The sequence below is a fragment of the Equus przewalskii genome, chromosome 11, assembly GCF_037783145.1.
Source record: "Equus przewalskii isolate Varuska chromosome 11, EquPr2, whole genome shotgun sequence".
In the NCBI taxonomy this organism is placed as follows: domain Eukaryota; kingdom Metazoa; phylum Chordata; class Mammalia; order Perissodactyla; family Equidae; genus Equus; species Equus przewalskii.
The window spans coordinates 28808020-28824451 of record NC_091841.1 but is presented as its reverse complement, the minus strand read 5'-3'; the positions used below and the strand labels follow the sequence as shown (position 1 = coordinate 28824451).

The 16432-nt window shown below is 44.2% G+C and overlaps 1 long non-coding RNA gene across 1 annotated transcript; it reads left to right on the top strand.

The window, feature by feature from the left end:
* Nucleotides 1-589: 589 nt before the first annotated feature.
* Nucleotides 590-15282, top strand: LOC139074384 (uncharacterized). The gene is made up of 3 exons (XR_011523948.1): nt 590-1748; nt 9190-9295; nt 13756-15282. It is a non-coding gene; the product is annotated as an uncharacterized lncRNA (long non-coding RNA).
* The last annotated feature ends 1150 nt before the right edge of the window (nt 15283-16432 follow it).

Genomic DNA, 16432 nt, shown 5'->3' with positions numbered 1-16432 from the left:
TGTGACTCGACTGAGGTCCCTCAGCGAGCCAAGAGTGGAGCTGCAGACCCGTTACTGCTCCTCCCCCCAAGGCCCTGTGTCCTTCCGGGCCAGGGAAAGAGGCGGTGGCGGAGGAGGGCCGGGGCGGCTGCAGGCATCTTCTGCTCCAGCCGTTCCCGGTTCTCGGGCCTGCAGGATGCTGTGAGGCCACGAGGGGGCAGCAGCATCCCGCCCGGCCCGGCTCTTCCCGGCGATCCGGGACTCAGAGAAGAAACAGCTCTTGTCCACATGGGGAGGTGATCTGGGAAGATGGACCGAGCCAAAGAAGCCGCGACACACACCTGATGCTGTCAAGATAGAAGGAGAGAACGCGGGCTCCCGCATCAGTGCACACAGTTGGAATCCCCACCGTGTGACCTTGGGCAAGTTGTTGGACCCCTGGGAACCTCAGTTTTCCCACCTGTGCCAAAGGGGTAATCGCAGCTGCCTGGCTTGGCTGTTTGGGGGGGGGGGGCGGTGAAGATAACCAGGGAGCAAAGATAAAGTGTTGCTACCAGGGCACTGAGGGCCTCCAGGGGGGTCAGAAGGGCGGACCAGGGCTGGGCTTCCTGGCAGGTGCCTGGAGGAGGGGACCTGGACAGCAAAGTTTCAGCCTCATAACCTCTGGGTACATCCTCCTCAGGGCAGGGAGGCTGGAGTCTCTCTCATCTGCCCTTGACTTTCACACTAGGGGCCCACGCACCTACAGATCTGTGCCCGCCACTGAGCACCCATGTCACCCCCACGGGAGACTCTGTCAGCATCCCCATTTTGGGATAAGGAAACTCAGGCTCAGAGAGGCTGAGCATCTGGCCCCAGGCCACAGCCTGCATCAGCCCGGGAGCTGGGGAGCTAGGATTTGCACCAGGGGCTCTGCCTTCTGTGTCCTGCACAAAACTGGCTGTTTGTGCAAGATCAGGGGTGTCAACCCACTCCCAAATCCCCTCAGCCAGCGCAGGGGCTGCTGATGGATGCTTTGACCATTGTCCCCCACTCCCATCCCTGCCCCAGTCAGGTTTGCAGGATCACCTGGGAAAAGAAGCTCTAGGCAGATTTCCATGGTCAGCCTGTCCTGCCCGCTCCCCAGTGGCTCAGGACCCTCAGCTGTGGGCAAGCCAATTGGTAGGGCAGGATGGATACAGTCAGGATCCTCTCCCATTCATCCCTTGCCAGCCCCAATAGGCTGAGGAAGAGTCCAGGGGACGTGCAAGTGGCCTGGGGCAGCCCTGTGTTAGAGAAAGGTTGGTGTCAGTGAGGCTAAAAGTCAGAGAGAGAGGAGCCAGGATTGGGAGGCAGCGCTTATGGTTTTAATTAGATCAGCGAAATTTATTTTATATTTTATATTCTGATTATAAAATTAATTCATGCTCATTGCAGAAAAGTTTGCAAATATAGGAAATATAGGCTAAAGAAGAGAACAGAAATCATACATAATCTCATGGCTGAGAGCTCACTACTGTTAGCATTTTTAGGTATTTCCCTGTAGTCGTTTTTTTCCAGGCACCTACTCAGAGATGATATCTTTAAAGCAAGATCGTGGTCAGGAGCTTCTGTTTCTGGCAAAATAACAGACTGGCCATGCAGAGAACTCCTCTTGGAACAAAACACATAAAAACACCGGAAGCAATATTAATCTCAAAAGCATTTTTTAATGCGTGGTAGAGTTGGTGGGAAAGTAGGGAGCATCTTTAAGGCCAGAACTAATATGAAAGCCATACCATATTTTTGAGGTAAGTGGCAATTTGCATACTAATTGTAGCAGGAAACTGAACACTGATGCTTTTAGAAAATTATTATTTAAAATTTTAGGTGTGAATACAGATATCGTGGCTATATTTTTCAAGTTCAGGATGTCATCTCAAGTGGTCCCAGTGGATAGAGCCCCACAGAGCCTGGCAAAGTAAAGCAACTCTGGAGCGATGCACTTCGGCTGGAGCCTTCGAAGACGTCCCACTAATAAAGTCATACAAGTCACAGAGCCCGTCAGGAATGGACCACCAGGAGCAAGAGGCAGCAGGCAAGGTCAAATGCAGCCCCAGAGTCGTACAAACTGCAGACTCTCCGACTGTCAGTTACGAACTACAAAAAGGTCTTCAAATGCTTAAGGAAACAAAAGAGGATAGTCGAAGGATGGCAAAGAAGCAGGAAACTATCATATTTGCAGGCACATTGGAGAAAAGGACTAAAGAGCAATTCCAGAAATAAAAAACTATAATCGAAGTTAGAAACTGAACAGGTAGGTTAAACAGCTGAGAAGACATGTGACTATTTGGAGACAGATCAGAAGAAACGACCCACAGAGAAACACAGAGAGATGAACAGATACAAAGGAAATTAACTCGTGTGGTCCTGGTGGGAATGTAAAAGGGTGCAGCCACTTTGGAAATATAATCTGGAAGCTCCTCAAAAGGTCAACATAGGGCTGCCGTATGACCCATCAAGTCCACTCCCAGGCATCTACTCAAGAGAAATGAAGGCGTGTGTCCACATAAACTTGCACATGAATGTCCACAGCAGCATTATTCATAACAGCCAAAGAGTGGAAACAACTTGCATGTCCACCAACAGACGAATGGATAAGCAAAATGTGATTTATGGCTGCAATGGAATATGATTTGGCAATAAAAGGAAGGAAGCACTGACACATGGTACAACATGGTGAGTCTTGAAAACATTATGCTAATTGAAAGAAGCCAGGCACAAAAGACCGCATATTGTACGATCCCATTTATTTGAATGTCCATGATAGGCAAATCCATAGAGACAGAAAGTAGACAAGTGGTTGCCAGAAGCGGAGGGAAGGGGAGAATGGGGAGCTAAGGGTTTCTAACGGGTATTGGGTTTCTTTTGGGGTGATGGACATGTCCTAACGTTGATGGTGGTGATGGTTGCACAGCTCTGTGAATATCCCAAAAACGATTGTGTTCTACACTTTAAATGGGTGAATTGTATGGCATGTGAATTATATCTCAGTGACGTTGGAGTGTTTTTTTTAAGGAGATGAAGAGACACGGAAGACGGAGCAAGAAGACCTAATAGACAAAATCAGTGCTAGAGAGGGAAGAACTGGAAAGCAGGCAGAGGCAATATTCAGAGTGATAATGGTTGCAAGTTTTACGGAAGTGATGAATGACACTAAGTCCTCAGATTCGGAAAGCCCAAGGAATGCCACGAGGGATAAAATAAAGAAATCCACAGTGACACACATCATAGGTGTATCATTCAGGGTCCAATCAGCAGACAGAAGCCACCGAGTCACTGAACAAGGAAAGCTTATTCTAAGGGGTTATTAAGTATGGGAGGGGATTGGAGGAGTGGGGGACTGGGTGGTAGGAGGCAAAAAGAACTCTAAAGAAGACAGGAACGGCAGATTTAAGGAGCACCCACTGCCCCAGGGCTGACACAGAATGCCCAGGGCAGGGATCTCCCGGCCGAGATCCGGACCTCAGTGAACAGGGCTATAGGTGGTGGAGAAGGTCACTGAGGTCATGCCAGCAGCACTCACTGGAAATCCACCCTCTGGAGTGCCAGGGAAACCGTTCACAATGAAGGGTCACGCCAGTGACCCTCTGCTAGGAAGCTGCAGCCGCCTGGAGAAAGGAGCACAGAGAAACAGGATGGTAGCCTGCCTCTGCCCACAGTGTCCCTCCAGTGCCCTCCAGCTCCGTTATCACACAGCAGGCAATCAAGGGTGGGTTTGGGGCTGACAGGTGGTAAGTTAATAAGTAGTGAAACAGCAGAAACCCAGAAAGAAAGAGCTCTTAAAGCCAGCCAGAGAAAATGACAGAATGCCAACAAAGAAATGCCGGTTAGACAGACAGTGGACGGCAGAGAAACATCTTCAAAATGCAGAAAATACTCGCAATGCTGCCTTCTGATCCCAGAAAAACGATCTTCAAGAACGGGGGCCAAAGAAAGACTTTTCCAGACAAACAAAACTAAGAGAGGTTATCAGTGGATCCTTAGTGGAGAAGCTGCTAGAAAATGTTCTTCAGTGGGAAAGAAGGTGTGACTTGCCAGAAGGAAGAGTGGGAGCAAAGAAAATGGTAAACACGTGGTTCAATGGAAACAAATTACCCTACAAAATAACAGTAACATCCAGTTTGCCTTCAAGAGGAAACAATGTAGGGCTAAGAAATGAGGTGACAGAATTCTCCCCTCTTCACTCTTTTTCTCAGTTATTTATGCCAATATGGACTCAGGGACATTGGTTATAATCAGATACTATATTTATTTTGTTACTCCAGTTTTGGCCATTGGGAGCTCTTCCATTTGGCGCCTGTGTCCCTTTGCCACCCCTCTCCCCCATTATGAGTGGGTTTTTTAGTACTTCCTTACTTTCTGGCCCTCCAGGATTACCCTGTAATTCCCCACCCCAGCCCCTGCCCCGCCCGTTAACCCGTTCTCCAAGGGGCCTGGTTCCTTTGATGAAAAATGATATTTAGAAACCAAGAGCTGGGCACTAGCTGTGTCTTTATTTTTTTAAGTTGATTATCTTGGGCTTTCTAACTATTTAATCATATCAGCTAAAAAAAAAAAAAGATGATTTAACTACCTCTTTTCCAATGTTTATATATATTATTTCATTCTTCTTTCTAACACATTTTTTAATGGTTTATTTTTTTATTTTTTTTATTTTTTTCCTTTTTCTCCCCAGAGCCCCCCAGTACACAGTTGTATATTCTTCGTTGTGGGTCCTTCTAGTTGTGGCATGTGGGATGCTGCCTCAGCGTGGTCTGATGAGCAGTGCCATGTCTGCGCCCAGGATTCGAACCAACAAAACACTGGGCCGCCTGCAGCGGAGCGCGCGACCTTAACCACTCGGCCACGGGGCCAGCCCCTCTAATGCATTTTTTAATTTTGATCTTCATGTAAGAGTAATTGCATTTGAGTGTAATTTTTATCTGGCCCTTTTTTTTTTTTTTAACCTAACATGGCATCCTGAGCATTTCCCCATATTATTCATGGTTCTTCAAAAGCATCATTTTTAAGAGCGGCTTAAGAATTCTTCTTCTGGCTATATCACAGTCTACTTAACCATCCTAAATGACAGCTAGCATCTTCCAGTTTTTCAGTGTGAGATAAGCTGCATCTAACATCCGCACACATACCTCGTTGGGTCTCTGGCTGTGGCCTCGGATGGCAGTGTGTGTGTGTGAGTCACCCTGGGTGACTTCATTCAGACTCCAGACTGCACAGCTGTTACATAGGGCTGGAAGTTGAGAAAGACTTTGGGGTCAGGGCTCAAATCAGAGCCAAGACAAAGGGGAGTCCATCCCTTCACAGCTCCTGGGTGCCCCATGGCCGTAGGATCTGGATGGATGTTTCTTCTTTTATATCAATCTGGCATTTATTCATCAATCATTTATTCATTCCACAAACATTCACTGAGTACCTACTGTGTGCCAGGCACTCTTCTGGGAGTTTTAGATACCAAACAAAGACCCCTACCATCATGGAGCTCATACTTTTCGGGGAGGGGGGGGAGGTGGAGATGGATAATAAGTAAGAAATGTGATAAATAAATAAATTGTATAATACATTAGAAGAACTATGAAAAAAAGAAAAGAAAGCGTAGAGCAGGGTTGAGGAATCAGGGGAGATGTCCCGGTGCTCTCTGTGTGCCGTGGGCCGTACGGCAGGCGCTGGGGACGGAGCCTCAAGGCCATGGGGGCTGCTAGTGAAGTGTCTCAGCTAATCCCAGTGCAGGCGGCGGGATGCCAAAAATCAGAAAAGAATTAATTCCCGGCTTTTGAGTTTCAAAACAGACCCTTGAAACTCAGAGAAGAGGCCCTGGGCAGGGAAGTGGGGGGAGAGTGTGGGTTAGCCCAGGGAGGGAGACAAGACCCTGAGGAGCAGTGTTTAGAGCGCTGGGCCCCAAACCCTTTGGCCTCAGGACCACTTGGCATTCTTAACACTTTTTGAGGGTCCCAAAGAGCTTTACAAGGGTTCTATCTACTGACTTTTACCACAGTAGAAATTAAAACCAAGACCTTTTTTAAAAAACTTTTTATTGAGATTGTGATAGTTTACACCCTTGTGAAATTTCAGTTGTACATTATTGTTTGTCAGTCATGCTGTAGGTGCCCCACTTCACCCTTTGTGCCCACCCCCCACTCCCCCCTTTCCCCTGGTAGCCACTAATCTGTTCTCTTTGTCTACATGTTTAACTTCCACATATGAGTGGAGTCATACAGGGTTCGTCTTTCTCTATCTGGCTTATTTCACTTAACATAATTCCCTCAAGGTCCATCCATGTTGTTGTAAATGGGACAATTGTATCCTTTTTTATGGCTGAGTAGTATTCCATTGTATATTCCATCGTATATATACATATATACATATCTTCTTTATCCAATTATGTGTCGATAGGCACTTAGGTTGCTTCCACGTCTTGGCTATTGTAAATAATGCTGCAATGGACATAGAGGTGCATGGGACTTTTGGAATTGCTGATTTCAAGTTCTTTGGATAGATACCCAGTAGTGGGATGGCTGGGTCATACGGTATTGCTATTTTCAATTATTTTAGAAATCTCCATACTGTTTTCCATAGTGGCCGCATCAGTGTGCATTCCCACCAACAGTGTATGAGGGTTCCTTTTTCTCCACAACCTCTCCAACATCTGTCACTTTTTGTTTTGGATATTTTTGCCATTCTAATGGGTGTAAGGTGATATCTTAGCGTAGTTTTGATTTGCATTTCCCTGATGATCAGTCATGATGAGCATCTTTTCATGTGCCTATTGGCCATCCGTATATGTTCTTTGGAGAAATGTCTGTTCATGTCTCCTGCCCATTTTTTGATCAGGTTGTTTGATTTTTTGTTGTTGAGTTGTGTGAGTTCTTTATATATTATGGAGATTAGCCCTTTGTCGGATATATGACTTGCAAATATTTTTTCCCAGTTAGTGGGTTGTTGTTTTGTTTCAATCCTGTCTTACTTTGCCTTGAGGAAGCTCTTTAGTCTGATGAAGTCCCATTTGTTTATTCTTTCTATTGTTTCCCTTGTCTGAGAAGACATGGTGTCCACAAAGATCCTTTTGATACTGATGTCAAAGAGTGTACTGCCTATATTCTCTTCCAGAAGCCTTATGGTTTCAGGTCTTACCTTTAGGTCTTTGATCCATTTTGAGTTCATTTTGGTGAATGGTGAAAAAGAGTGGTCAATTTTCATTCTTTTACATGTGGCTGTCCAGTTTTCCCAGCACCATTTGTTGAAGAGACTTTCTTTTCTCCATTGTATGCCCTCTGCTCCTTTGTCAAAAATTAGCTGTCTATAGACGTGTGGTTTTATTTCTGGGCTTTCAATTCTATTGCATTGATCTGTGCACCTGTAAAACCAAGACCTTTTAAAATCATTTATTCTTTTAAAAATAACAGAGATAAATGGATTGTGTGCTAAGACAAATAACATTTTATGAAAAATAGCTATCTTTATCAAGACAAAATTAGTGCCGAGTGACATCATTTAAAACTTTTCCCAATCTTCTTAATGTCTGGCTTCTCATATCAGTTTCTGCATTCAATTTATCACAAAATGTTGTTTGGGTTGAAGTATAGAAAGGAAACGTGGCCTTGTAAGGCCAGCATGGTGGTGTGGTGGTTAAGTTCACATGTTCAGCTTAGGCAGCCCGGAGTTCACCAGTTTGGATCCTGGGCATGGACATGGCATCGCTTGTCAGGCCATGCTGAGGTGGGGTCCCACATAGCACAACTGGAAGGACCTACAGCTACGATACACAACTATGTACTGGGGGCTTTGGGGAGAAGAAGAAGAAAAAGAAGAAGAAAAACACCTCCAATTGAGTTAAGCTACTGTTATAGCAGATAGTATTGTCCTAATATTGAAATGGGTTTCAGAAGTGGGGAGCTATTGTTAAAAATGTATGCCACAGCCAGGTGGCATAATGGTTAAGTTCATGTGCTCTGCTTCGGTGGCCAGGGGTTCACAGGTTCAAATCCTGGGCATGGACATAGCATCACTCATCAAGCCACGCTGTGGCTGCATCCCACATAAAATAGAGGAAGATTGGCACAGATGTTAGCTCAGCAACAATCTTCCTCAAGCAAAAAGAGGAAGATTGGCAACAGATATTAGCTCAGGGCCAATCTTCCTCACCAAAAAAAAAAAAAAAAAAAAAATTAAAAGGAAGAAAAAACTAAAATGTGTGGCAGTGGCTCAGCTGTCAAGCAGTAGCGGTTGGAAGTTGATGTCTGACAGACCCATGTAACTCAGTGGCAAAGCGTGAGGTTCAATTTTCTCCCGGGATGACTTGGAAGGTCAACCAGATACCTACTGAGCTTGAAGACCTAGGAGAAAATGGAACCTGGTTGTTACTAGTTCCATTATCCAAGTATTAGAAGAAAGAGAGGCTCGGGAAAAATGGGTCCCTTTTCAAGCAAATGTGAAAGGGAACAGGAAAAGTCTAGAAATTTGGGACTTTGTGGGTTAAAAAAAATCCAGTTCCTTCTAGACACCATGTAGTATGAAATAAGACCACCCAAGGTTGTGGGTGGCAAAGACGGGTCAACACACAGCTTGGTAACCAAGATCAGATCCCACAGGAGAGGAGGGGGCTGCGGTGGTGAGGAGGCAAGGAAAGAAACTGAGGGTTGAGAATTGGGTTTAGAAAAAGATTGTGGGTGTGGTTACCTGCACTTGCAAATAGACTGGAAACAAACAGGTCATTCTTGTCCTGCTAATTCTATGAGAGAATTACGTTGCCAAGGGAGTCATGAGACCAGAGGTTAAAACCCTATACTGATGGGACATTAAAACGAAAGTGACGTGCAGGCCCCCAAACTTGTACAGGCAGGAAGTGGGCTGCCAAAGCTGGACATCCCCCCAGGAGGCAACGTCCCCAGTAAACACTTCAGATGTGGCCCCTGGGGAGAGTGGACAGGAAAGAACCTTCCAGAAAGTGGAGCCGGTGCTCCATCGTTTCTTCATTTACCTCCCCGTCTCTACTCTCCTTACTTCCAGAAGTTCTGTCTTGGGTCTTCTGGATCTGACCTCCAGATCTCTTCTCTCTTTCACGTTGATTTCCATTTTTCGCTATAATTTCACTGTGTTGTCCGTTTTTCCATCTGATCTTTCAGCAGGTCCTTCAGCAGGTTCACTTCCTCTTTTGAATTTTGAATTTTAGAAATGGTGTCTTTTTCATTTCAGAAGACAGTCTGTGGCACATTTGCGTGACCTCATTAGAGAAATCTTCAATTCACCAGGAAAGTAGAACAATTCTGAATTGATGTGCACTTAACAACATGGCCTCAAAGTAAGTAAAGCAAAGATTAATACAATATCAAGGAGCAGTAGAAAATCTATGATCAACAGAAGATTTTAACATTTCTCTCTCAGTAACTGATAGAACAAGTAGACAAAAAATCAGTAAGGATATAGAAGATTTGAACAACATAATTAACAAATTACTTGATTTACACATATGAACATTGTAGGACACACATCCTTTCAGGCACACTCAGAACATTTACACAAAGTGACTACATGCTGGTCCACAAAGCAGTTTCAACAAATTTTGAAGGACTAAAATAATACAGAATGTATTTTCTGACCACAGTGCAATTAACCTAGAAGTTGAAAACAAACAAAAAGCTGGAAAATCCCTATTTATTTGGAAATTAAGAACACACTTTTAAATAACAAATGAATCAAAGAATAATTCGGATAGGAATTTAGAAATTTTTTTTTTGAGGAAGTTCAGCCCTGAGCTAACATCTGCCAATCCTCCTCTTTTTTTTGCTGAGGAAGACTGGCCCTGAGCTAACATCCGTGCCCATCTTCCTCTACTTTATATATGGGATGCCTGCCACAGCATGGCTTGACAAGCGATGCCATGTCTACATCCAGGATCCGAACTGGTGAACCCTGGGCCACCAAAGCGGAACATGCAAACTTAACCACTGTGCCACGGGGCCAGCCCCTAGAAATATTTTGAACTGAAAAATAGTGAGGGTACCATATTCCAAAACTATGGGGTGCCGCTAAAGCAGTACATAGAGGAAATTTATAGTCTTATATGCATATCTTAGAAAAAGAGAAAAGTTGAAAGTTAATGAGATAAACATCCATCTCAAGAAGTTAGGAAAGAACCTGAGCGTGTTTCTCTGTTAAAGGGAAGATGCCAGTGAGAGGGAGGCAGGACATACAAGAGGGAGTAGTGAATCAGCAGATAAGGTCCTGAAGGAGACAGTGGGGAATAGAACCTCCCATGCCAGGAGAGGAGATCATCTTTTATAGGAGAGAACACCTCTTCCAACTTGACAATAAAGGATGGATTCAAGGCCCACTTGTAGGTGGAGAGGGAGCTGAGAGAGTTTGTTTCCCTTTTTCCTTAAGAAAGAGGCAAGACCTTCTGCTGAAAGTGAACAAGACGGGGTTTGAAAAGGATGGAAGGGGATGGGAGTGAGCATCCAACGGGAAAGCATATGGGATTTCTGGTGGCACAGAGGGCCGTGTTGAGGCAGGAGACCATGCATCTTCCTCAGCACCAGGGGTAGGCGTGAAAAAGGTGGACGGCTGGATCCATCCAGGGGTATGGTGTTGCCAAGTGGGTGTGCTGGATGGGCAAGGAGGTTGAAGATGCTATATCGGCAAGAGAGTGACCTACTTGTTGGATCACAGAATCCAGCCTGGAGGACGAAGGGAGGGGTCGGCAGAGCCAGGAGTGAGAAAGCAGAGAGGGGAAGGGGCTGTAGGGGCGGATGAGGCCCAAGAACAGGTGCATCGGGAGTAAGGAAGTGGGAGAGCTGGAAGGATGGTTCAAGAGCGGGGAGCCTGAAGGAATAATCTGAGATGGTGCCCCTCCACGTGAAGGATGACAGGGTCCCTATTGTGGCCTTGGGGCGGGAGGCTGAAGTGGAGAAGCCGTGAAGGTCACTGGGACCAGGATGAAGAAAGGCAGAGGAGCGCAAAGGATGGAGTGTGCGTTGGTGCTATCAAAGTAGGAGTGGGGGAAGACGGTGCTCTGATGCCATGGGAGGTGGGCTGGGGAGGCTGGGGGAGGCAGCGCCCAGGAGCCGTGGAGGGTGGCACGGTCTCCCCGAAGCTGAGGAAGAGAAGCACCTCTGTGTGTATTTTCCAGGGCACGAGAAGATTTTCCCTGGCATTTCTCCCAAGGTAGCTTTCTGGAAACACTAAGTGGAAATTTTAAACCAGGTTTAGGAAAATCAGACATCTCCAAAACACGTGAAATCCACAGAAGACAAAATCTCGAGGTTAGGCGTATGCGTGTTTGGGGGCGGGGTGTAGAGGGTGGTCGACGTGGTGTGGGTGGAAACTGTGGTGCTACAGGAAACTCAAATCAGAAACGTAAAGGAGACGCAACGTGCACCTTTCCCACTGGGTCCTGGCCAGGGTTCCCTGGGATGCGCCTTGTGACTTGGGTTACAATGGGGGGCAGTGAGTGAGGCTTAGTGTTTTGAATCTATCAAATGTCCCTGGGCGTTCCGATCCATGTGGCTGGAAATAAACAAATGACCACCTAGAACACAGATGACACGATGACACAGTAGGGTTTATGGGGGTCGTGACAACCTCTAGAACAGAAAGCAGACTTTCTTTATTTTCCAAGCACACTCTAGTTTCAACCAGGGCTCTCCTTGCTTTTATGACCCTCTATCCAGACAGCCGGTCGACATCATTCTTGGAAAAATTATTTGGGTCTGCAAGGCTGTAACTGGTTTAATCGCTTCTTTGTTTTTTTCTCTAGACAAAACAGTATCCAATCATATAGCTTCTTCTCAAAGAACTACTTTTCCATTCCTTTGTCAGTCTTTTTAATTGGAATAACTTGAATTTCTAACAATAACCTGATAAGGAATGGATAGGTCTATAGCATAGAGAAAGGTTTATGCCTCAGGAGTTACACATTATACTATTTTAAATATGTATTGGGATCAATGTGTCTTTTGTTGTTTCTGTTAAGGAACCTTTTTCCTTAAAGGTTTTGTGTGTGTGTGTGAGGAAGATTGGCCCTGAGCTAGCATCTGTGCCAATCTTCCTCTTTCTGTATGTGGGACGCCACCACAGCATGGCTTGATGAGTGGTGTGTAGGTCTGTGCCTGGGATCCAAACCCATGAACCCTGGGCCGCTGAAGCGGAACATGCAAACATCACCACTATGCCACTGGACTGGCCCCTCCTTAAAGCTTTTATAATGGAAAAATTTTTTTCTACTATAAAAATAATATGTCTGGGGGCCGGCCCCCTGGTCCCATGGCCCAGTGGTTAAGTTTGAGCGCTCCGCTGCGGGGGCCCAGGGTTTCACCAGTTCGGATCCTGGGCACGGACATGGCACCACTCGTCAGGCCACGTTGAGGTGGCGACCCACATGCCACAACTAGAAGGACCTGTAACTAAGATATACAATTATGTACCAGAGGGATTTGGGGAGGTAAAGCAGGAAAAAAAAGATTGGCAACAGTTGTTAGCTCAGGTGCCAATATTTTAAAAAAATAAAAAATTTAAAAAAATAATAATTTCTTAGACATCTTGAGAAATACAAAAAGACATGATAGCTTCTTTGCTATTTTTGACCCTTTAGTGTTCCAGATGAATGTTAGAATTAGTATTTTCTCAAGTTCCAAAATACAAAATGAGTTTTAGATTAAAATTGCGTTTGGGGCCAGCCTGGTGGTGCAGCGGTTAAGTTCACATGTTCTGCTTCGGCAGCCTGGGGTTCGCCAGTTCGGATGCTGGGTGCAGACCTACACACCACGTGGCAAGCCATGCTGTGGTAGGCATCTCATATATAAAGTAGAAGAAGATGGGCATGGATGTCAGCTCAGGGCCAGTCTTCCTCAGCAAAAAAAAAAGAGAAGGATTGGCAGCAGAAGTTAGCTCAGGGGTAAACTTCCTCAGAAAAAAATTGCATTAAACTTATGAATTAATTTTGGAAAATTTACATCTTTATGAGATTTCACCTTCCCATCCAGGAACATAACTCTCCATTTATTCAAGCTTGTTTTTGAGTCCTCCGTCCAAAGAAAATTCTAAAACTTGACTATGTCCTGAATGCCTCTCACCAATGTATCCCTAGGTATTCTATAACTTTGTTATCAGAGTAACTGACATTTAAAATTGTTTAGCTGGTTATTGTTGGTATACAAGAAATATACTGACATATCTTTATTTTGCATCCACACAGATTCTTAACTTGTTCTAATAACTTTTAATTCATTTTAAGTTGACTCTCTTAGACATTCTAAATAGTTAATCATATCTTGTGTAAATAATGAAAGCTTGTCTTAAAGAATATATATTCCATTTATTGTTCTTGTCTCATTCCTTTGACTAGAACAATGTTCACTAAGAGATTGAGAACAGGTAACTCGTTTCTGATCTTTCTAGGAACACCTTTTTTTTTTTTTTCTAATCTCTAAGTATGATGTAGGGTAATAGTTTGAAATAGTTATTCTTTATCATATTGAGTACATATTCTTCTATTTCTAGTTTACTAAGAGTTTTTATCCACCATGGCAGCCCTTTTTCACTGAATTTGTAATACATTCCTATCATTTCCTCTCCATCCATATCATATATAATGAATGTGTGCTTGCAATGACCACCCAGAATTCCTCATCAAGATTTTCTACTAATGAGCTCTTCCAAATTTTGGTAATCAGGATGTAAAAGATACGTCATTTGCATAAATAGAAGATAAATGTTTAAAACCATTGTTTTCAACAACAATTTCTGACAAGAGTCTCTCCTCAGCCTCAAAGTCCCTCCGCCCTCATTTGCCGTTTCTTGGACTCTGAGCCGCGTTCCTTGGGTTCCTGGACTATGAACACCTCCAGGAGCACCACTGCCCTCGTCTGTGAAAGCAGCAGTTGCTCTGTAGCTGCTGCTGGAAGAGATGCTGGGTGACAGCCTCTCCTTACATTTGCTCAGAGCTGCAAGCCCAGGGTGTCTGTATTTGCTGCCTGGGGGCCCCGGGATTTGCCATATCAGACCTCTGTCTGTTCTGTCACCCTCCACAGAGCCCTGGACAAGGTGGCCCTATGGAGCCAAGCCAAGGGCTGAAGGGGAGCCGAGGCACACTGGTTGAAACTGTAGTGTTATCTGCAAACTTGATAAGTGTACTCTTAACCTTCCCCCCAAGGATGTGCAATAAAGCTACCTCTTAGTAGGCGGAGTGACCTATTTGCTTAGTAGGCGGAGTGACCTATTTATGTTCATGAGGTTTGGGTTTGTTAGTCGTATCATTCAAGTCTTTAATAATCTTACTGGGGTTTTGGGGTTGTTTTTTTTTTTTTTTTTGGTCTGCTTGTTCTATAGATTACTAAAGGAAGCATATTAAAATCTCCCCCTATGTTGGGGATTTTTCTATTTCTGTCTCTGCCAATTTTGCTTTATATCTTTTGAGGTCATGTTATCGGGCGTATTGCAATTTAGAATATTTAGAACTGTACATCTTCCCAGTGTGTTGAATTTTGACTCATATGGAGTGAGTCTGTTTAGCCCCAGTAAAGTTTTTAAAAGTCAGCTTTATTGGGGTATAATTTACATACAATAAAATGCATGTATTTTAAGTATGCACTTCCACTGATTCACACACACATACTCACGTAACTACCATCACAATGCTGTTTTGACTTTTGCCTTTCTTTACAGCCGTGTTTGTTTTGATTTTTAGTTAAATTTATCAAGGCAAAATTTACATTCAGTAAAATTCACACTTCCATGAGTTGTGACAACTGTATACCATCAAGTAACCATCATCACAATCGAGATATAGACTATTTCCATCACCCCAAAAAGTTCCCACGTGCCCCTTTGTAGTCAATCGAACTTTGCCAGACAGCAAGTTCAGCTGGGCAACGCTAAGCCAATCCGTCTTCCCTCAGCCCCATCCCCTGGTGACCACTGCCTTTGTCTCTATACTTTTGTCTTCTCATGAACGTCATAAATGGAATCATAGCGTACATGGTTTCTTAGGTCTCGTTACTTTCTCTTAGCATAATGCTTGTGAGATTCCTCAGTGTTGGTGAACGTATCGGTAATCTGTGCTTTTTTATGGCTAAGTAGTAGTACATTGTACAGATGTATCACAACTTGTGTATCCATTCACGCATTGATTGTCATCTGGGTTATTTCCAGCTTTTGGCAATTATGAATAGAGTTGCTATAGACAATTTCATACAGGTCTTTGTGTGGACATGTGTTTTCGTTTCCCTCCGGTAAATATCTAGGAGACTGCCAAACTGTTTTCCAAAGTGGCTATACCATTTTGCATTCCCGTCCACAATGTCTGAGAGTTCAAGTTGCTCTGAATCTTCACAGATACTTGCCATTTTCATTTTGGGCCCTGAAGTGGGACAAGGGGGCCCCCGGGGTGCTGGCACTGCTGCTTCCTATCTGAATGCTTATTACACAGGGGGTTCAGTTGGTGAAAATTCATCAAGCTGTAAACTTATATGTACACATTTCTGTGTGTATAATAACCCTCAACAGAAAGATTTTTAAACTATATACAATTCCTTTGAATAGTTCCAGGAAATTAACCTAAAATGCGTTGAAATTAAAAACATACTTTTAAAAAAATTGAAATGGAAAAAAAACCCTCAGTGTAAATCCACAGCAGCCTGGTTTCATAATCTCTGAGTTTTTTTTCCAGCGATCCGTAGTAAATATCTAAAAAAAGCAAATTAATATTTCTGAACATTATAAGTGACAGGTCAGGAGGATCAATCGGGTAATGCATATATAATTATATTCCCACGCTCACCAATTACCCATTTTTATTCTACAAATTCTCATAATTTTAATGTCCTTAATTTTGTGTTCAGAGCATAAAATTGAACCTTCGATTACTAAGTAATGACAACAAAGGGTGGTGCACAAACGGAAATATTGGCTTTATTTTTTCTCTAGGAGTAATGGTTCAGTATTCACTGAGTCAGTCTTCAAGGAGACTTGACTAAACATAACTACCGTGAGTAATGAGAATGGACTGTCTGGTGAAACTGAGGCACAGACGACGTAAGCTTCTTGCTCAGTCACTCAGCTAAAAAGTGGAGGAGCCAGGATTTGAAGTGTTACTCGAGAGCCCCTCACTTTCACATCTAGCAAGGACTTACATTCAAACAACACTGTAATTCAACAACCGAGAGGACCAGGCTCTGAGTTTGTTGTTAGCTATTTCTGCACAGAAAGCACCTGAGACCATCTGTGCCCTGAGGCAAAAGCTTGAGGATTTAAGAGCATCCTTCTCTTTCTTGAATTCATCCAGTGCCATCAGAAGCAGCTCGCCCACACTGCTTTACGCTTCATAATACTCTGCAGAGGCAGCTATGCAGTTCCCAGAGCTGTGCTCAGCAGATGCTAGGTCCCAGGTGACCCCAATCCACTGAACGGTGCTACATTCCCCCACGAGAGAATGAGTTTCCCT